We start from the raw sequence: 22,098 nt of genomic DNA on the forward strand, positions 1-22,098 counted from the left end.
TGAAGACAACAGGTGTAGTAGACCTTACAGTGAAATGCTGAATACAACAGGTGTAGTAGACCTTACAGTGAAATGCTTACTTACAGGCTCTAACCAATGGTGCGGGAAAAAAAGTACATGTGTGTGTGTGTGTGTGTGTGTGTGTGTAGGTAAGTAAAGAAATAAAACAGTAAAAAGACATTTGAAATAAGAAAAAAAAAAAGCCCTTAAATCAACAATGCAGAAAATATTTTCTAAATAAACTACATTTACATTTTTAAAAAATAACAATAACGAGGATGTAGAAGGAGTACTTTTATATAGTCAATGTGACCTAAACCTGTCACTGTTACATTGAACTGGGTGAATGACAGTAACCTAAACCTGTCACTGTTACATTGAACTGGGTGAATGACAGTAACCTAAACCTGTCACTGTTACATTGAACTGGGTGAATATGAATGACAGTAACCTAAACCCATCACTGTTACATTGAACTGGGTGAATATGAATGACAGTAACCTAAACCTGTCACTGTTACATTGAACTGGGTGAATATGAATGACAGTAACCTAAACCTGTCACTGTTACATTGAACTGGGTGAATATGAATGACAGTAACCTAAACCTGTCACTGTTACATTGAACTGGGTGAATGACAGTAACCTAAACCTGTCACTGTTACATTGAACTGGGTGAATATGAATGACAGTAACCTAAACCTGTCACTGTTACATTGAACTGGGTGAATATGAATGACAGTAACCTAAACCTGTCACTGTTACATTGAACTGGGTGAATATGAATGACAGTAACCTAAACCTGTCACTGTTACGTTGAACTGGGTGAATATGAATGACAGTAACCTAAACCTGTCACTGTTACATTGAACTGGGTGAATGACAGTAACCTAAACCTGTCACTGTTACATTGAACTGGGTGAATGACAGTAACCTAAACCTGTCACTGTTACATTGAACTGGGTGAATGACAGTAACCTAAACCTGTCACTGTTACATTGAACTGGGTGAATGACAGTAACCTAAACCTGTCACTGTTACATTGAACTGGGTGAATATGAATGACAGTAACCTAAACCTGTCACTGTTACATTGAACTGGGTGAATATGAATGACAGTAACCTAAACCTGTCACTGTTACATTGAACTGGGTGAATGACAGTAACCTAAACCTGTCACTGTTACATTGAACTGGGTGAATATGAATGACAGTAACCTAAACCGATCACTGTTACATTGAACTGGGTGAATATGAATGACAGTAACCTAAACCTGTCACTGTTACATTGATCTGGTGAATATGAATGACAGTAACCTAAACCTGTCACTGTTACATTGAACTGGATGAATATGAATGACAGTAACCTAAACCTGTCACTGTTACATTGAACTGGGTGAATATGAATGACAGTAACCTAAACCTGTCACTGTTACATTGAACTGGGTGAAATGAATAAACCTGTCACTGTTACATTGAACTGGGTGAATATGAATGACAGTAACCTAAACCTGTCACTGTTATATTGAACTGGGTGAATGACAGTAACCTAAACCTGTCACTGTTACATTGATCTGGGTGAATATGAATGACAGTAACCTAAACCCATCACTGTTACATTGAACTGGGTGAATATGAATGACAGTAACCTAAACCTGTCACTGTTACATTGAACTGGGTGAATATGAATGACAGTAACCTAAACCTGTCACTGTTACATTGAACTGGGTGAATATGAATGACAGTAACCTAAACCTGTCACTGTTACATTGAACTGGGTGAATATGAATGACAGTAACCTAAACCTGTCACTGTTACATTGAACTGGGTGAATGACAGTAACCTAAACCTGTCACTGTTACATTGAACTGGGTGAATATGAATGACAGTAACCTAAACCGATCACTGTTACATTGAACTGGGTGAATATGAATGACAGTAACCTAAACCTGTCACTGTTACATTGATCTGGGTGAATATGAATGACAGTAACCTAAACCTGTCACTGTTACATTGAACCGGGATGAATATGAATGACAGTAACCTAAACCTGTCACTGTTACATTGAACTGGGTGAATATGAATGACAGTAACCTAAACCTGTCACTGTTACATTGAACTGGGTGAATATGAATGACAGTAACCTAAACCTGTCACTGTTATATTGAACTGGGTGAATGACAGTAACCTAAACCTGTCACTGTTACATTGAACTGGGTGAATATGAATGACAGTAACCTAAACCTGTCACTGTTACATTGAACTGGGTGGATATGAATGACAGTAACCTAAACCTGTCACTGTTACATTGAACCGGGATGAATATGAATGACAGTAACCTAAACCCATCACTGTTACATTGAACTGGGTGAATGACAGTAACCTAAACCTGTCACTGTTACATTGAACTGGGTGAATATGAATGACAGTAACCTAAACCCATCACTGTTACATTGAACTGGGTGAATATGAATGACAGTAACCTAAACCTGTCACTGTTACATTGAACTGGGTGAATATGAATGACAGTAACCTAAACCTGTCACTGTTACATTGAACTGGGTGAATATGAATGACAGTAACCTAAACCTGTCACTGTTACATTGAACTGGGTGAATGACAGTAACCTAAACCTGTCACTGTTACATTGAACTGGGTGAATATGAATGACAGTAACCTAAACCTGTCACTGTTACATTGAACTGGGTGAATATGAATGACAGTAACCTAAACCTGTCACTGTTACATTGAACTGGGTGAATATGAATGACAGTAACCTAAACCTGTCACTGTTACATTGAACTGGGTGAATATGAATGACAGTAACCTAAACCTGTCACTGTTACGTTGAACTGGGTGAATATGAATGACAGTAACCTAAACCTGTCACTGTTACATTGAACTGGGTGAATGACAGTAACCTAAACCTGTCACTGTTACATTGAACTGGGTGAATGACAGTAACCTAAACCTGTCACTGTTACATTGAACTGGGTGAATGACAGTAACCTAAACCTGTCACTGTTACATTGAACTGGGTGAATATGAATGACAGTAACCTAAACCTGTCACTGTTACATTGAACTGGGTGAATATGAATGACAGTAACCTAAACCTGTCACTGTTACATTGAACTGGGTGAATGACAGTAACCTAAACCTGTCACTGTTACATTGAACTGGGTGAATATGAATGACAGTAACCTAAACCGATCACTGTTACATTGAACTGGGTGAATATGAATGACAGTAACCTAAACCTGTCACTGTTACATTGATCTGGGTGAATATGAATGACAGTAACCTAAACCTGTCACTGTTACATTGAACCGGGATGAATATGAATGACAGTAACCTAAACCTGTCACTGTTACATTGAACTGGGTGAATATGAATGACAGTAACCTAAACCTGTCACTGTTACATTGAACTGGGTGAATATGAATGACAGTAACCTAAACCTGTCACTGTTATATTGAACTGGGTGAATGACAGTAACCTAAACCTGTCACTGTTACATTGATCTGGGTGAATATGAATGACAGTAACCTAAACCCATCACTGTTACATTGAACTGGGTGAATATGAATGACAGTAACCTAAACCTGTCACTGTTACATTGAACTGGGTGAATATGAATGACAGTAACCTAAACCTGTCACTGTTACATTGAACTGGGTGAATATGAATGACAGTAACCTAAACCTGTCACTGTTACATTGAACTGGGTGAATATGAATGACAGTAACCTAAACCTGTCACTGTTACATTGAACTGGGTGAATATGAATGACAGTAACCTAAACCCATCACTGTTACATTGAACTGGGTGAATATGAATGACAGTAACCTAAACCTGTCACTGTTACATTGAACTGGGTGAATATGAATGACAGTAACCTAAACCCATCACTGTTACATTGAACTGGGTGAATATGAATGACAGTAACCTAAACCCATCACTGTTACATTGAACTGGGTGAATATGAATGACAGTAACCTAAACCTGTCACTGTTACATTGAACTGGGTGAATATGAATGACAGTAACCTAAACCTGTCACTGTTACATTGAACTGGGTGAATATGAATGACAGTATCCTAAACCTGTCACTGTTACATTGAACTGGGTGAATATGAATGACAGTAACCTAAACCTGTCACTGTTACATTGAACTGGGTGAATATGAATGACAGTAACCTAAACCTGTCACTGTTACATTGAACTGGGTGAATGACAGTAACCTAAACCTGTCACTGTTACATTGAACTGGGTGAATATGAATGACAGTAACCTAAACCGATCACTGTTACATTGAACTGGGTGAATATGAATGACAGTAACCTAAACCTGTCACTGTTACATTGATCTGGGTGAATATGAATGACAGTAACCTAAACCTGTCACTGTTACATTGAACCGGGATGAATATGAATGACAGTAACCTAAACCTGTCACTGTTACATTGAACTGGGTGAATATGAATGACAGTAACCTAAACCTGTCACTGTTACATTGAACTGGGTGAATATGAATGACAGTAACCTAAACCTGTCACTGTTATATTGAACTGGGTGAATGACAGTAACCTAAACCTGTCACTGTTACATTGAACTGGGTGAATATGAATGACAGTAACCTAAACCTGTCACTGTTACATTGAACTGGGTGGATATGAATGACAGTAACCTAAACCTGTCACTGTTACATTGAACCGGGATGAATATGAATGACAGTAACCTAAACCCATCACTGTTACATTGAACTGGGTGAATGACAGTAACCTAAACCTGTCACTGTTACATTGAACTGGGTGAATATGAATGACAGTATCCTAAACCTGTCACTGTTACATTGAACTGGGTGAATATGAATGACAGTAACCTAAACCTGTCACTGTTACATTGAACTGGGTGAATATGAATGACAGTAACCTAAACCGATCACTCATACATTGAACTGGGTGAATGACAGTAACCTAAACCTGTCACTGTTACATTGAACTGGGTGAATATGAATGACAGTAACCTAAACCCATCACTGTTACATTGAACTGGGTGAATGACAGTAGCCTAAACCTGTCACTGTTACATTGAACTGGGTGAATGACAGTAACCTAAACCTGTCACTGTTACATTGAACTGGGTGAATGACAGTAACCTAAACCTGTCACTGTTACATTGAACTGGGTGAATGACAGTAACCTAAACCTGTCACTGTTACATTGAACTGGGTGAATGACAGTAACCTAAACCTGTCACTGTTACATTGAACTGGGTGAATGACAGTAACCTAAACCTGTCACTGTTACATTGAACTGGGTGAATGTAATATGAATGAAATCGTCCTCCCTCATTATAAACGGTAGTGACTGCCACTGATACACATAGATTTTGTATTCTAGATATGTGGTAGTAGTGTAGTTGTCTGAGGGCTGAAATGTTTAACTGTATAGAACTACTGTAATGTTACTGGACCCCAGGAAGAGTATGTGTATTTATTATGGATCCCCATCAGTTCCTGTCAAGGCAGCAGCTACTCTTCCTGGGGTTTATTATGGATCCCCATTAGTTCCTGTCAAGGCAGCAGCTACTCTTCCTGGGGTTTATTATGGATCCCCATTAGTTCCTGTCAAGGCAGCAGCTACTCTTCCTGGGGTGTATTATGGATCCCCATTAGTTCCTGTCAAGGCAGCAGCTACTCTTCCTGGGGTTTATTATGGATCCCCATTAGTTCCTGCCAAGGCAGCAGCTACTCTTCCTGGGGTTTATTATGGATCCCCATTAGTTCCTGTCAAGGCAGCAGCTACTCTTCCTGGGGGTTACAGAATTCACAACACATGAAATGTCCTCAGGCCCCTACTCTACTACCACATATCTACAACACGAAATCCATGTGTACGTGTTGTGTATAGCGCGTATGTTATGTGTGTGTGTGTGTGTGTGTGTGTGTCTTCACAGTCCTCATTGCTGCCTTGGCAGGAATTAAATGGGGATCCTTAATAAATACAAATACACTGGGTCACTGGGTCAGTGGGTCACAGTGGGTCACAGAGGGTCACAGTGGGTCACAGAGGGTCACAGTGGGTCACAGAGGGTCACAGTGGGTCACAGTGGTTCACAGAGGGTCACAGAGGGTCACAGTGGGTCACAGTGGGTCACAGAGGGTCACAGTGGGTCACAGAGGGTCACAGTGGGTCACAGTGGTTCACAGAGGGTCACAGAGGGTCACAGTGGGTCACAGTGGGTCACAGAGGGTCACAGTGGGTCACAGTGGGTCACAGAGGGTCACAGAGGATCACAGAGGGTCACAGTGGGTCACAGAGGGTCACAGAGGGTCACAGAGGGTCACAGTGGGTCACAGAGGGTCACAGTGGATCACAGTGGATCACAGTGGGTAACATCCATAAAGGGCTGGTAACAGGAATGTGAGAGCTGATCTCTGGAGGGTTTCATCTTTAACAGGCACCAGAGGCACAGATAGGGAGACCTCGACAGGGTTGGAAGTATGTTTTTGTTTGTGTGTGGGAAACAGCCTTGACAAACTGTTACCGAGCAGAAGGGATAAAAACCAGACAGAGAAAGAAATAACATGTCATCTAGTTTTACTGTGGGACAACATTACCAACCTGACAGAGCAGAATATATGTTTATATGCCTTTAACACAGCAAAGGTGTTGGTGTGCCTTCAATGCAACTAGTTAGGGACCGTCAACAAAGTGCATAATCAATGATCCCAACATTCAAATTTCAATAGCTCTCACACCACTTGACTTTGCAACGGTCCATTATTCTTTATTATAAATATATATATATATATATATATATATATATATATACACAAAATTTCTTAACTTCAATAGCTTCTTGACCATGTGACCTAGACACCTCAAACCAAGACAAAATGTTTCACATTTTCTTTTACCTTAAATTTATTAGTTACAGTTTTTACTTGGAATATCAGTCTCAATGATTGTAGTAGTTAATTTAATGTAATTTCTGTAAGAAAAATAATACTATTTTCATGCGCACGTTGGAAGAATCCGCAGCCGCCCAACTATGTGAGAAGTCCCGCATCAGACTATAACCCGCAAATAGGCCGAAAATTGGACGGGGTGCAAGATTTTTATTAAAAAATATATATATATCATCTAATTGAACAGCCAGATTGCAGTGGTAATGAAGCTGCCCCTGCCAGTGGATGCTGCTGAGGGGAGGACGGCTCATATTATTGTCTGGAATGGAGTCAATGGAATGGTATCAAATAATTACGGACGATTTCAAGTTTTCATAACAATCGGAAATCGGTATTTTATGGACACCGATTTTGCAACAAAAAAAATGTACACCTTTATTTAACTAGGCAAGTCACACATTCTTATTTTCAATGACGGCCTAGGAACGGTGGGTTAACTGCCTTGTTCATGGGCAGAACGACAGATTTCTACCTTGTCAGCTCGGGGGATTCAATCTTGCAACCTTACAGTTAACTAGTCCAACGCTCTAACCACCTGCCTCTCATTGCAAGCAGGCAATATTAACCAGGTGAAATTGTGTCACTTCTCTTGCATTCATTGTCAGGGTATATGCAACAGTTTGGGCAGCCTGAATCATTGTGAACTAATTTGCCAGAATTTTACATAATTATGACATAACATTGAAGGTTGTACAATGTAACAGGCATATTTAGACTTAGGGATGCCAACCGTTAGATAAAATACCAAACGGTTCCGTATTTTCACTGAAAAATAAATGTTTTGTTTTCGAAATTATATTTTCCGGATTCGACCATATTAATGACCAAAGGCTCGTATTTCTGTGTGTTATTATGTTATAACTAAGTATATGATTTGATAGAGCAGTCTGACTGAGCGATGGTAGGCAGCAGCAGGCTTGTAAGCATTCATTCAAACAGCACTTCCGTGCGTTTGCCAGCAGCTCTTCGCAAGCACAGCTCTGTTTACACTTTTTCAGTTCTGCCCACAAAACTTCTTAAGGATTGAGGTCAGGGCTTTGTGATGGACACTCAAATACCTTGACTTTGTTGTCCTTAAGCCATTTTGCCACAACTTTGGAAGTATGCCTGGGGTCATTGTCCATTTGGAAGACCCATTTGCGACGAGCTTTAACTTCCTGGCTGATGTCGTGAGATGTTGCTTCAATATATCCACATCATTTTGCATCTATTTTGTGAAGTGCACAAGTCCCTCCTGCAGCAAAGCACCCCCACAACATGATGTTGCCACCCCCGTGCTTCTCAGTTGGGATGGTGTTCTTCGGCTTGCAAGCCACCCCCTTTTTCCTCCAAACATAATGATGGTCATTATGGCCAAACAGTTCTATATTTGTTTCATCAGACCAGAGGACATTTCTCCAAAAAGTACAATCTTTGTCCCCATGTGCAGTTGCAAACCGTCTGGCTTTTTTATGGTGGTTTTGGAGCAGTGGTTTCTTCCTTGCTGAGCGGCCTTTCAGGTTATGTCGATACAGGACTCGTTTTACTGTGGATGTAGATACTTTTACCTGTTTCCTCCAGCATCTTCACAAGGTCCTTTGCTGTTGTTCTGCGATTGATTTGCACTTTTCGCACCAAAGTACGTTCATCTCTAGGAGGCAGAATGCGTGTCCTTCCTTAGCAGTATGATGGCTGCGTGGTCCCATGGTGTTTATACTTGCGTACTATTGTTTGTACAGATGAATGTGGTACCTTCAGGCATTTGGAAATGGCTCCCAATGGCTCCCAAGGATCTTGGCTGATTTCTTTTGATTTTCCCATGATGTCAAGCAAAGAGGCACTGAGTTTGAAAGTAGGCCTTGAAATACATCCACAGGTACAGCTCCAATTGACTCGAATGATGTCAATTAGCCTATCAGAAGCTTCTAAAGCCATGACATCATTTTCTGGAATTTTCCAAGCTGTCTAAAGGCACAGTCAACTTAGTGTATGTAAACTTCTGACCCACTAGATTTGTGATACAGTGAATTATAAGTGAAATAATCTGTCTGTAAACGATTGTTGGAAATATTACTTGTGTCATTCACAAAGTAGATGTCCTAACCGACTTGCCAAAATTATAGTTTGTTAACCTCTCTGGGATATTCGGGACGGTAGCGTCCCACCCCGCCAACAGCCAGTGAAAGTGCAGGGCGCCAAATTCAAAACAACAACAATCTCATAATTTAAATCCCTCAACCATACAAGTATTTTTCACCATTTTAAAGATAAAAAATCTCGTTAATCCAAAAAAAAAAAAAAAAATCAAATGTTATTTGTCACATACACATGGTTAGCAGATGTTAATGCGAGTGTAGCAAAATGCTTGTGCTTCTAGTTCCGACAATGCAGTGATAACCAACAAGTAATCTAACTAATAATTCTAAAACTACTGTCTTATACACAGTGTAAGGGGATAAAGAATATGTACATAAGGATATATGAGTGAGTGATGGTACAGAGCAGCATACAGTAGATGGTATCGAGTACAGTATATACATATGAGAAGAGTATGTAGACAAAGTAAACAAAGTGGCATAGTTAAAGTGGCTAGTGATACATGTATTACATAAGGATGCAGTCGATGATGTAGAGTACAGTATATACGTATGCATATGAGATGAATAATGTAGGGTAAGTAACATTATATAAGGTAGCATTGTTTAAAGTGGCTAGTGATATATTTACATCATTTCCCATCAATTCCCATTATTAAAGTGGCTGGAGTTGGGTCAGTGTCAATGACAGTGTGTTGGCAGCAGCCACTCAATGGTTGGTGGCTGTTTAACAGTCTGATAGCCTTGAGATAGAAGCTGTTTTTCAGTCTCTCAGTCCCAGCTTTGATGCACCTGTACTGACCTCGCCTTCTGGATGATAGCGGGGTGAACAGGCAGTGGTTCGGGTGGTTGATGTCCTTGATGATCTTTATGGCCTTCCTGTAACATCGGGTGGTGTAGTTGTCCTGGAGGGCAGGTAGTTTGCCCCCGGTGATGCGTTGTGCAGACCTCACTACCCTCTGGAGAGCCTTACGGTTGAGGGCGGAGCAGTTGCCGTACCAGGCGGTGATACAGCCCGCCAGGATGCTCTCGATTGTGCATCTGTAGAAGTTTGTGAGTGCTTTTGGTGACAAGCCGAATTTCTTCAGCCTCCTGAGGTTGAAGAGGCGCTGCTGCGCCTTCTTCACGACGCTGTCAGTGTGAGTGGACCAATTCAGTTTGTCTGTGATGTGTATGCCGAGGAACTTAAAACTTGCTACCCTCTCCACTACTGTTCCATCGATGTGGATAGGGGGTGTTCCCTCTGCTGTTTCCTGAAGTCCACAATCATCTCCTTAGTTTTGTTGACGTTGAGTGTGAGGTTATTTTCCTGACACCACACTCCGAGGGCCCTCACCTCCTCCCTGTAGGCCGTCTCGTCGTTGTTGGTAATCAAGCCTACCACTGTTGTGTCGTCCGCAAACTTGATGATTGAGTTGGAGGCGTGCGTGGCCACGCAGTCGTGGGTGAACAGGGAGTACAGGAGAGGGCTCAGAACGCACCCTTGTGGGGCCCCGTGTTGAGGATCAGCGGGAGGAGATGTTGTTGCCTACCCTCACCACCTGGGGCGGCCCGTCAGGAAGTCCAGTACCCAGTTGCACAGGGCGGGTCGAGACCCAGGGTCTCGAGCTTGATGACGAGCTTGGAGGGTACTATGGTGTTGAATGCCGAGCTGTAGTCGATGAACAGCATTCTCACATAGGTATTCCTCTTGTCCAGGTGGGTTAGGGCAGTGTGCAGTGTGGTTGAGATTGCATCGTCTGTGGACCTATTTGGGCGGTAAGCAAATTGGAGTGGGTCTAGGGTGTCAGGTAGGGTGGAGGTGATATGGTCCTTGACTAGTCTCTCAAAGCACTTCATGATGACGGAAGTGAGTGCTACGGGGCGGTAGTCGTTTAGCTCAGTTACCTTAGCTTTCTTGGGAACAGGAACAATGGTGGCCCTCTTGAAGCATGTGGGAACAGCAGACTGGTATAGGGATTGATTGAATATGTCCGTAAACACACCGGCCAGCTGGTCTGCGCATGCTCTGAGGGCGCGGCTGGGGATGCCGTCTGGGCCTGCAGCCTTGCGAGGGTTAACACGTTTAAATGTCTTACTCACCTCGGCTGCAGTGAAGGAGAGACCGCATGTTTTCGTTGCAGGCCGTGTCAGTGGCACTGTATTGTCCTCAAAGCGGGCAAAAAAGTTATTTAGTCTGCCTGGGAGCAAGACATCCTGGTCCGTGACTGGGCTGGGTTTCTTCTTGTAGTCCGTGATTGACTGTAGACCCTGCCACATGCCTCTTGTGTCTGAGCCGTTGAATTGAGATTCTACTTTGTCTCTGTACTGACGCTTAGCTTGTTTAATAGCCTTGCGGAGGGAATAGCTGCACTGTTTGTTTTCGGTCATGTTGCCAGACACCTTGCCCTGATTAAAAGCAGTGGTTCGCGCTTTCAGTTTCACGCGAATGCTGCCATCAATCCACGGTTTCTGGTTAGGGAATGTTTTTATCGTTGCTATGGGAACGACATCTTCAACGCACGTTCTAATGAACTCGCACACCGAATCAGCGTATTCGTCAATATTTTTATCTGACGCAATACGAAACATGTCCCAGTCCACGTGATGGAAGCAGTCTTGGAGTGTGGAGTCAGCTTGGTCTGACCAGCGTTGGACAGACCTCAGCGTGGGAGCCTCTTGTTTAAGTTTCTGCCTGTAGGCAGGGATCAACAAAATGGAGTCGTGGTCAGCTTTTCCGAAAGGGGGGCGGGGCAGGGCCTTATATGCGTCGCGGAAGTTAGAGTAACAATGATCCAAGGTTTTACCACCCCTGGTTGCGCAATCGATATGCTGATAAAATTTAGGGAGTCTTGTTTTCAGATTAGCTTTGTTAAAATCCCCAGCTACAATGAATGCAGCCTCCGGATAAATGGTTTCCAGTTTGCAAAGAGTTAAATAAAGTTCGTTCAGATCCATCGATGTGTCTGCTTGGGGGGGGATATATACGGCTGTGATTATAATCGAAGAGAATTCTCTTGGAAGATGCGATCTACATTTGATTGTGAGGAATTCTAAATCAGGTGAACAGAAGGATTTGAGTTCCTGTATGTTTCCTTCATCACACCATGTCTCGTTAGTCATGAGGCATACGCCCCCGCCGCTCTTCTTACCAGAAAGATGTTTGTTTCTGTCGGCGCGATGCGTGGAGAAACCCGTTGGCTGCACCGCATCGGATAGCGTCTTCCCAGTAAGCCATGTTTCCGTGAAGCAGAGAACATTGCAGTCTCTGATGTCCCTCTGGAATGCTACCCTTGCTCTGATTTCATCAACCTTGTTGTCAAGAGACTGGACATTGGCAAGAAGAATGCTGGGGAGTGGTGCGCGATGTGCCCTTGTCCGGAGTCTGACCAGAAGACCGCTACGTTTCCCTCTTTTTCGGAGTCGTTTTCTCGGGTCGCTGCATGCGATCCATTCCGTTGTCCTGTTTGTAAGGCAGAACACAGGATCCGCGTCGCGGAAAACATATTCTTGGTCGTACTGATGGTGAGTTGACGCTGATCTTATATTCAGTAGTTCTTCTCGACTGTATGTAATGAAACCTAAGATGACCTGGGGTACTAATGTAAGAAATAACACGTAAAAAAACAAAAAACTGCATAGTTTCCTAGGAACGCGAAGCGAGGCGGCCATCTCTGTCGGCGCCGGAAGAATGAATGATATATCGAACAAAACATACAGTGTCTGATTTCAAAAAGGCTTTACAGCGAAAGCACCACAAACGATTGTTAGGTCACCACCTAACAGCCATTTTTCCAGCCAAAGAGAGGAGTCACTAAAAGCAAAAATATAGATCAGATTAATCACTAACCTTTGATGATCTTCATCAGATGACACTCATAGGACTCCATGTTACACAATACATGTATGTTTTGTTCGATAAAGTGCATATTTATATCCAAATATCTCATTTTACATTGGTGTGTTATGTTCAGTAGTTCCAAAACATCCGGTGATTTTGCAGAGAGCCACATCAATTTACAGAAATACTCATAATAAAACATTGATAATAGATGCAACTATTATATTAGAACTTATAAACTTCTCCTTAATGCAACCACTGTGTCAGTTTTCAAAAAAACTTTACGGAAAAAGCATGACATGCAATAATCTGAGTACAGCGCTCAGAGACCAAAACAGCCAAAGAGATATCCGCCATGTTGTGGAGTCAACATTAGTCAGAAATAGCATTATAAATATTCACTTACCTTTGATGATCTTCATCAGAATGCACTCCCAGGAATCCCAGTTCCACAATAAATGTTTGATTTGTTCGATAAAGTTCATCATTTACGTCCAAATAGCTCCTTTTGTTAGGGTGTTTTGGTAAACAAATCCAAACGCGTGTGCAAGTCCAGCCGAAAGGTCAGCCGAAAGGTTATATAGTTCTCATTTACAACTGTGACCTGGTCAAGATAAAGCAAAGCAGTGTGACACAAACAACAACACAGAGTTACACATGGAATAAACAAACATACAGTCAATAATACAACAAGGGGAAAAAAATTGATATACAGTGCGTGCAAATGAGGTAACATTAGGGAGGTTATGCAATAAATACGTCGTAGTGGCAAAGTAATTACAATTTAGCAGTTAAACACTGGAGTGATAGATGTGCAGAAGATGAATGTGCAAGTAGAGATAGTGGGGTGCAAAGGAGCTAAATAAATAAATAGCAATATGAGGTAGTTGGATGGGCTATTTACAGATGGGCTATGTACAGGTGCAGTGATCTGTGAGCTGCTCTGACAGCTGATGCTTAAAGTTAGTGAGGGAGATATGAGTCTCCAACTTCAGTGATTTTTGCAATTCGTTCCAGTCATTGGCAGCAGAGAACTGAAAGGAAAGCGGCCAAAGGAGGAATTGGTTTTGACGGTGACCAGTGAAATATACTTGCTGGAGCGCGTGCTGCTATGGTGACCAGTGAGCTGAGATAAGGCGGAGCTTTACCTAGCAAAGACTTATAGAGGACCTGGAGCCGGTGGGTTTGGCGATGAATATGAAGCGAGGGCCAGCCAACGAGAGCATACAGGTCGCAGTGGTGCACCTAATACACCTAATGCACCCCTGAGCCATAGGACCTAATGAAGAGATGAGTCTTCAGCAAAGATTTAAAGTCTGAAACCGAGTCTGTTCATCTCACATGGATCGGCAAGACTATTCCATAAAAGAGGAGCTCTATTTATTTATTTTACCTTTATTTAACCAGGCAAGTCAGTTAAGAACAATTTCTTATTTTCAAAGACTGCCTAGGAACAGTGGGTTAATTGCCTGTTCAGGGGCAGAACGACAGATTTGTACCTTGTCAGCTCGGGGATTTGAACTTGTAACCTTGCAGTTACTAGTCCAACGCTCTAACCACTAGGCTACCCTGCCGCCACTCCACTCTAACCACTAGGCTACCCTGCCGCCTCTACACTCTAACCACTAGGCTACCCTGCCGCCTCTACACTCTAACCACTAGGCTACCCTGCCGCCTCTCCACTCTAACCACTAGGCTACCCTGCCGCCTCTACACTCTAACCACTAGGCTACCCTGCCGCCTCTACACTCTAACCACTAGGCTACCCTGCCGCCCCTCTATAGGAGAAAGCCCTGCCTCCAGCTTTTTCCTTTGAAATTCTAGGGACAATAAGGAGGCCTTGTGACCGTAGCGTACATGTAGGTACATAATGTACGGCAGGAACCAATCAGAGAGATGAGCAAGTCCCTGTAATGCTTTGTAGCTTAACAGTAAAAACTTGAAAATCAGCCCAAGCCTTAACAGGAAGCCAGAGGTTAGCACTGGAGTAATGTGATTTAAAAAAATGTTTGATTCTAGTCAAAACATCTAACAAGAGATATAGGAGACTGGGGGGGCTAAATGGAGGGTAACTGTCTGAAGAGATGGTTATAAATATGCAAATGATGTGATGTATGTTTGAGGAGTTTCAGAAGAGTCCAGCTGAGCTGAAGGCCCTGAAGACCCTGGTCCCCAATGGAGTCTGGTCTTAGTAGTTATAAGGACGCTGGAGTCAGATAAGTGGAGTGAATGACAGGGAATTTAGATGTGCAAACGTGTCAGAACGATAAGAAAGAGCCAGGACATGGAGAGATGTGTTGCTGAGCAGTGGAGTCGGTGGAGAGGTGGAGTCGGTGGAGAGGTGGAGAGGTGGAGTCGGTGGAGAGGTGGAGTCGGTGGAGAGGTGGAGTCGGTGGAGAGGTGGAGTCGGTGGAGTCGGTGGAGAGGTGGAGTCGGTGGAGAGGTGGAGTCGGTGGAGAGGTGGAGTCGGTGGAGAGGTGGAGTCGGTGGAGAGGTGGAGTCGGTGGAGAGGTGGAGTCGGTGGAGCGGTGGAGAGATGGAGTCGGTGGAGAGGTGGAGTCGGTGGAGAGGTGGAGAGGTGGAGTCGGTGGAGAGGTGGAGTCGGTGGAGAGGTGGAGAGGTGGAGTCGGTGGAGAGGTGGAGTCGGTGGAGAGGTGGAGTCGGTGGAGAGGTGGAGAGGTGGAGTCGGTGGAGAGGTGGGAGGTGGAGTCGGTGGAGAGGTGGAAGGTGGAGTCGGTGGAGAGGTGGAGTCGGTGGAGAGGTGGAGAGGTGGAGTCGGTGGAAAGGTGGAGTCGGTGGAGAGGTGGAGTGGTGGGAGGTGGAGAGGTGGAGTCGGTGGAAAGGTGGAGAGGTGGAGTGGTGGAGTCGGTGGAGAGGTGGAGTCGGTGGAGAGGTGGAGAGGTGGAGTCGGTGGGAGGTGGAGTCGGTGGAGAGGTGGAGTCGGTGGAGAGGTGGAGAGGTGGAGTCGGTGGAGAGGTGGAGTCGGTGGAGAGGTGGAGAGGTGGAGTCGGTGGAGAGGTGGAGAGGTGGAGTCGGTGGAGAGGTGGAGTCGGTGGAGAGGTGGAGAGGTGGAGTCGGTGGAGAGGTGGAGAGGTGGAGTCGGTGGAGAGGTGGAGAGGTGGAGAGATGGAGTCGGTGGAGAGGTGGAGAGGTGGAGTCGGTGGAAAGGTGGAGAGGTGGAGTGGTGGAGTCGGTGGAGAGGTGGAGAGGTGGAGTCGGTGGAGAGGTGGGAGGTGGAGTCGGTGGAGAGGTGGAGAGGTGGAGTCGATGGAGAGGTGGAGTCGGTGGAGAGGTGGAGTCGGTGGAGAGGTGGAGAGGTGGAGAGATGGAGTCGGTGGAGAGGTGGAGTCGGTGGAAAGGTGGAGAGGTGGAGTCGGTGGAGAGGTGGAGAGGTGGAGAGGTGGAGTCGGTGGAGAGGTGGAGTCGGTGGAGTCGGTGGAGAGGTGGAGAGATGGAGAGGTGGAGAGGTGGAGTCGGTGGAGAGGTGGAGAGATGTGTTGCTGAGCAGTGGAGTCGGTGGAGAGGTGGAGAGGTGGACGGTTTTACGTTTGGACTGTAGGGAAGCTTTCGGTTTCCAGTGAAATAAGAGATCCAAGGGTAGAACGAACAACGATGGTCTGTTGAAGGTTTAATATTATTCAGACAATGTGGACAATGAGAAGTAGCATACAGTCTGTACTGCAACAGTCCTCAGCCTTACTTCATACCATAACATCAGATAAGGACCCAGAGATCCAAGGGTAGAACGAACAACGATGGTCTGTTGAAGGTTTAATATTATGCAGACAATGTGGACAATGAGAAGTAGCATACAGTCTGTACTGCAACGGTGCTCAGCCTTACTTCATACCATAACATCAGATAAGGACCCAGGGGGAGAGAACACTATTTCTTCCCTCCCCCACCTGCCAGCCCATCAGAATGCCTGCAAACAGATTGAGCCATTAAGGTAAGATAAGACCAAAATGGTGTTCAGCGTGAAGCTACAGAATTCTGAACATATTGAAGAGAGTTGACAGAGAGGCTATAAAGATGAACATTGCAATTTTAACCAACTATTCAGAGAGTTGGGCTCTAATATTGTCCTTTATGGGTGTGCAATGTGTGTCCCTGACCTGTGAACAAAAGTCAAACATTTAACAAATAAATTCAAGTAAAAGAAAATGTAACAATATTTCAGAAAAACCAAAGGATGTGCGATGTGCATCCCTACCCTTCCAACGTTGGTTCGAGGAGTCTAGGTCACATGGTCAAGGAGAAATGTAATTGTAAGTGCTTTTTTATCAATAAAATCATTATTATTCAATGGAATCATTTGATGAGAAAACTAAAGCATGTGAAACATGCCTTTCTATATAAGGAATAACAAACAGTAGAAATCAGGTTAAAGTCACGCGGTTGAAGAGCTATTTGACATTTTCAAATATTTATATAAAATTGTTTAAGCACTTTATAGGACACTTGTTTTGGAGTAGGTGGGGTTGCATACTGCAGCGTCATACACCCAGGCGCTGCAAGTACGTGTCAACAATTTCACCTGCAGAGACTTGCAGTGATAATTGAGATTCTTCCAACTGAACTCAGGTAGCAAATGCAATGGAAAGAAATTCCACACATTGTGAATATGTTGTTCAAGTTCAAATGCTTGAATCCGAAAGGTATCTCATATATCTATAACGGTAAAGGACTCATGCCATTAAGACGTGTTAATCAATCAATCTATTACATGAAGCACATGTTGTCCTCAGTCTTCATGTTTTGAACAGTTCATTTAGAGACACGACATGACACATTTGTAAACTGCTAGAAATAATATGACGTTCACTGTATAATTTTACTGACTTCAAACGACTCTTGAATAGTATCGTTTTGCGTGTCCCGTAAACAACAATGAATAACTCCGATCACTTGAAAGACCTTGACGCAGCAAACGTCCCGCTGAGTCTCTTACACCTGAAGGTAAAGCCTGCGTTTGACAGTTGTGAAAACACTTCTCAACATTGAGTTTTACGAATTTTCCTCTTACCTAATTTGAGAACGTGTCATCCCACAAGCATCTGCACGGAAAAGTTGATATTATATTTCTGGTAGATGCGCTATAGGCCTAGTCCTTTGGGTATTACCAGGTATTCCCTCGAAGAAGAAGTGTATGTAGAGCAGGAAGGTGTTTGCTCAAGCCACTCCCTTGTCGGTAGAATACTTCCTTATTTCTGTGGTATTACAATTTATATTGTGTTTTGTGCAAGTAATAGCTATGTTATAAACTGCGTTTGTGAATATATTTTTTTTATTATTATTTGGGTTCAAAACGTTTATATTCTCTATAGGCCTACACACTATAGTGTCTTTGAGTGGGCATGCATAAACTATTCAAAACATAAAGTATAGTGGAATAAAGTCTGTGTCATTACATTACATTTAAGTCATTTAGATACATTTACCACACGTTACCACGTCTTCTGTAGGCCTACTCAGGTTAGGTTGAATGTTTTAGGAGGCAGAGTTTTTGCAGGTGCAGTATTTCCACAGCGAGGAGTATTGCAATCCAACCTTGGGTCGCCTAATAACTAATAAAGAACACTAGAGGGCGCCATAGTTCTGTTTCTTAGACAGACAGCTGGGTCCTACACAGGGCCTGCTCTTGCCTTTCGGGGCCACTAAGACTTATTTACATTGTAGTCATTTAGCAGATGCTCTTATCCAGAGTGGCTTACAGGAGTAATTAGGGTTAAGTGCCTTGCTCAAGGGCTTATTAAGAGATTTTTCACCTAGTCGGCTCAGGGATTCTAACCAGCAACCCTACCCTGCCACTAGGCAACCTGCCACTAGGCAACCTGCCACTAGGCTACCTGCCCCTAGGCTACCCTGCCACTAGGCAACCTGCCACTAGGCAACCTGCCACTAGGCTACCTGCCCCTAGGCTACCTGCCCCTAGGCTACCCTGCCACTAGGCAACCTGCCCCTAGGCTACCTGCCCCTAGGCTACCTGCCCCTAGGCTACCCTGCCACTAGGCAACCTGCCCCTAGGCTACCCTGCCCCTAGGCTACCTGCCCCTAGGCTACCCTGCCCCTAGGCTACCCTGCCACTAGGCTACCTGCCCCTAGGCTACCCTGCCCCTAGGCTACCCTGCCACTAGGCTACCTGCCCCTAGGCTACCCTGCCACTAGGCTACCTGCCCCTAGGCTACCCTGCCCCTAGGCTACCTGCCCCTAGGCTACCCTGCCACTAGGCAACCTGCCACTAGGCAACCTGCCCCTAGGCTACCCTGCCACTAGGCAACCTGCCACTAGGCTACCCTGCCGCCCTTAGGCTACCTGCCCCTAGGCTACCCTGCCACTAGGCTACCCTGCCGCCCCTAGGCTACCTGCCCCTAGGCTACCCTGCCACTAGGCTACCCTGCCTCCCCTAGGTACCTGCCCCTAGGCTACCCTGCCTCTAGGCTACCCTGCCACCCTTAGGCTACCTGCCCCTAGGCTACCCTGCCACTAGGCTACCCTGCCACCCCTAGGCTACCTGCCCCTAGGCTACCCTGCCACTAGGCTACCCTGCCTCCCCTAGGCTACCTGCCCCTAGGCTACCCTGCCTCTAGGCTACCCTGCCGCCCTTAGACTACCTACCCCCTAGGCTACCCTGCCACTAGGCTACCCTGCCACTAGGCTACCCTGCCACTAGGCTACCCTGCCGCCCTTAGACTACCTGCCCCTAGGCTACCCTGCCACTAGGCTACCCTGCCCCTAGGCTACCCTGCCACTAGGCTACCCTGCCACCCTTAGGCTACCTGCCCCTAGGCTACCCTGCCACTAGGCTACCCTGCCACCCCTAGGCTACCTGCCCCTAGGCTACCCTGCCGCCCCTAGGCTACCTGCCCCTAGGCTACCCTGCCGCCCCTAGGCTACCTGCCCCTAGGCTACCCTGCCGCCCCTAGGCTACCCTGCCACCCCTAGGCTACCTGCCCCTAGGCTACCCTGCCACTAGGCTTCCTGCCCCTAGGCTACCTGCCCCTAGGCTACCTGCCACACTTACAGTATGTCCCGTTAATGATATCTGAGTGAGAACGACTAACAAAATCAAAGAATTTTCACACATTTCATTGCAATTCTGCTAATTTTCCCAAAGGGCAGAGATATAGTTTTATCCAGCTAATTTCCTTAAAATTCTACCCATTTCGCCATAACTTATGCCATGTTAATGTGTTCTGAGTGAGAGTGACTAACAACATTAATGGGGGCCCCCTGGAGGGCATGTGCCCTGCATGACCGGTCGGTATTGGACCATGATAGCTGACTCATTTACCAATCTAAAAATGGTTAGCTGACCTGGCTAATCGAGTGGCTGGTCAGTGACTGACATAACAAGAGAAAAAACTATTATGATACACAACCACATGTTTTACTTTCACCTGTTGTATTCCACTATTCGAACTCTCAACGGTAAGTTGAGACCCCTGACTGGGGCCCGGCCCTGTTCCTACACCCTGTGGACTTAAAACCTCCCTGGTTGGATGGTGTGTTGCTCATTGTAGAGAATGTAGAAGGAACAGCATATACAGAGGGGGGACATGATGTTTAGAAGGAACAGCATATACAGAGGGGGACATGAGGTGTTGAAGGAACAGCATATACAGAGGGGGGACATGTGGTGTAGAAGGAACAGCATATACAGAGGGGGGAGATGAGGTGTAGAAGGAACAGCATATACAGAGGGGGACATGGGGTGTTGAAGGAACAGCATATACAGAGGGGGACATGAGGTGTTGAAGGAACAGCATATACAGAGGGGGAGATTAGGTTTAGAAGGTACAGCATATACAGAGGGGGACATGAGGTGTTGAAGGAACAGCATATACAGAGGGGGAGATGAAGTGTAGAAGGAACAGCATATACAGAGGGGGTATATGTGGTGTAGAAGGAACAGCATATACAGAGGGGGACATGAGATTTAGAAGGAACAGCATATACAGAGGGGGACATGAGATTTAGAAGGAACAGCATATACAGAGGGGGGACATGAGATTTAGAAGGAACAGCATATACAGAGGGGGGACATTAGATTTAGAAGGAACAGCATATACAGAGGGGGGACATGAGGTTTAGAAGGAACAGCATATACAGAGGGGGGACATGAGATTTAGAAGGAACAGCATATACAGAGGGGGGACATGACGTTTAGAAGGAACAGCATATACAGAGGGGGGACATGAGGTTTAGAAGGAACAGCATATACAGAGAGGGTTACATGAGGTTTAGAAGGAACAGCATATACAGAGGGGGGACAGGACGTTTAGAAAGAACATCATATACAGAGGGGTGACATGTGGTTTAGAAGGAACAGCATATACAGAGGGGGGACATGCGGTGTAGAAGGAACAGCATATACAGAGGGGGTACATGAGGTGTAGAAGGAACAGCATATACAGAGGGGGACATGAGGTGTAGAAGGAACAGCATATACAGAGGGGGGACATGAGGTGTAGAAGGAACAGCATATACAGAGGGGGTACATGAGGTTTAGAAGGAACAGCATATACAGAGGGGGGACATGAGGTTTAGAAGGAACAGCATATACAGAGGGGGGACATGAGATTTAGAAGGAACAGCATATACAGAGGGGGACATGAGGTGTTGAAGGAACAGCATATACAGAGGGGGACATGAGATTTAGAAGGAACAGCATATACAGAGGGGGACATGAGGTTTAGAAGGAACAGCATATACAGAGGGGGACATGAGGTTTAGAAGGAACCGCATATACAGAGGGGGACATGAGATTTAGAAGGAACAGCATATACAGAGGGGGACATGCGGTTTAGAAGGAACAGCATATACAGAGGGGGACATGAGGTGTTGAAGGAACAGCATATACAGAGGGGGACATGGGGTGTAGAAGGAACAGCATATACAGAGGGGGTATATGTGGTGTAGAAGGAACAGCATATACAGAGGGGGACATGACGTTTACAAGGAACAGCATATACAGAGGGGGGACATGAGGTTTAGAAGGAACAGCATATACAGAGGGGGACATGAGGTTTAGAAGGAACAGCATATACAGAGGGGGACATGAGGTTTAGAAGGAACAGCATATACAGAGGGGGGACATGACGTTTAGAAGGAACAGCATATACAGAGGGGGGACATGAGGTTTAGAAGGAACAGCATATACAGAGGGGGGACATGAGGTGTTGAAGGAACAGCATATACAGAGGGGGTACATGAGGTGTAGAAGGAACAGC

At 44.9% G+C, this 22,098-nt stretch overlaps 1 protein-coding gene across 2 annotated transcripts in view; it reads right to left on the reverse strand.

Annotated features, from left to right (window-relative positions):
- ptk2ba (protein tyrosine kinase 2 beta, a) overlaps window positions 1-18,027 on the reverse strand; it is a 129,075-nt gene extending 111,048 nt beyond the window's left edge. For both annotated transcript variants that reach the window (XM_065026149.1, XM_065026148.1), the window contains exon 1: window positions 17,892-18,027. The gene's annotated coding sequence lies outside the window, so the exon portion shown is untranslated. The remainder of the gene's footprint in view (window positions 1-17,891) is intronic.
- Window positions 18,028-22,098: the final 4,071 nt, after the last annotated feature.

This window comes from Oncorhynchus nerka, linkage group LG13, assembly GCF_034236695.1.
Source record: "Oncorhynchus nerka isolate Pitt River linkage group LG13, Oner_Uvic_2.0, whole genome shotgun sequence".
In the NCBI taxonomy this organism is placed as follows: Eukaryota; Metazoa; Chordata; class Actinopteri; order Salmoniformes; family Salmonidae; genus Oncorhynchus; species Oncorhynchus nerka.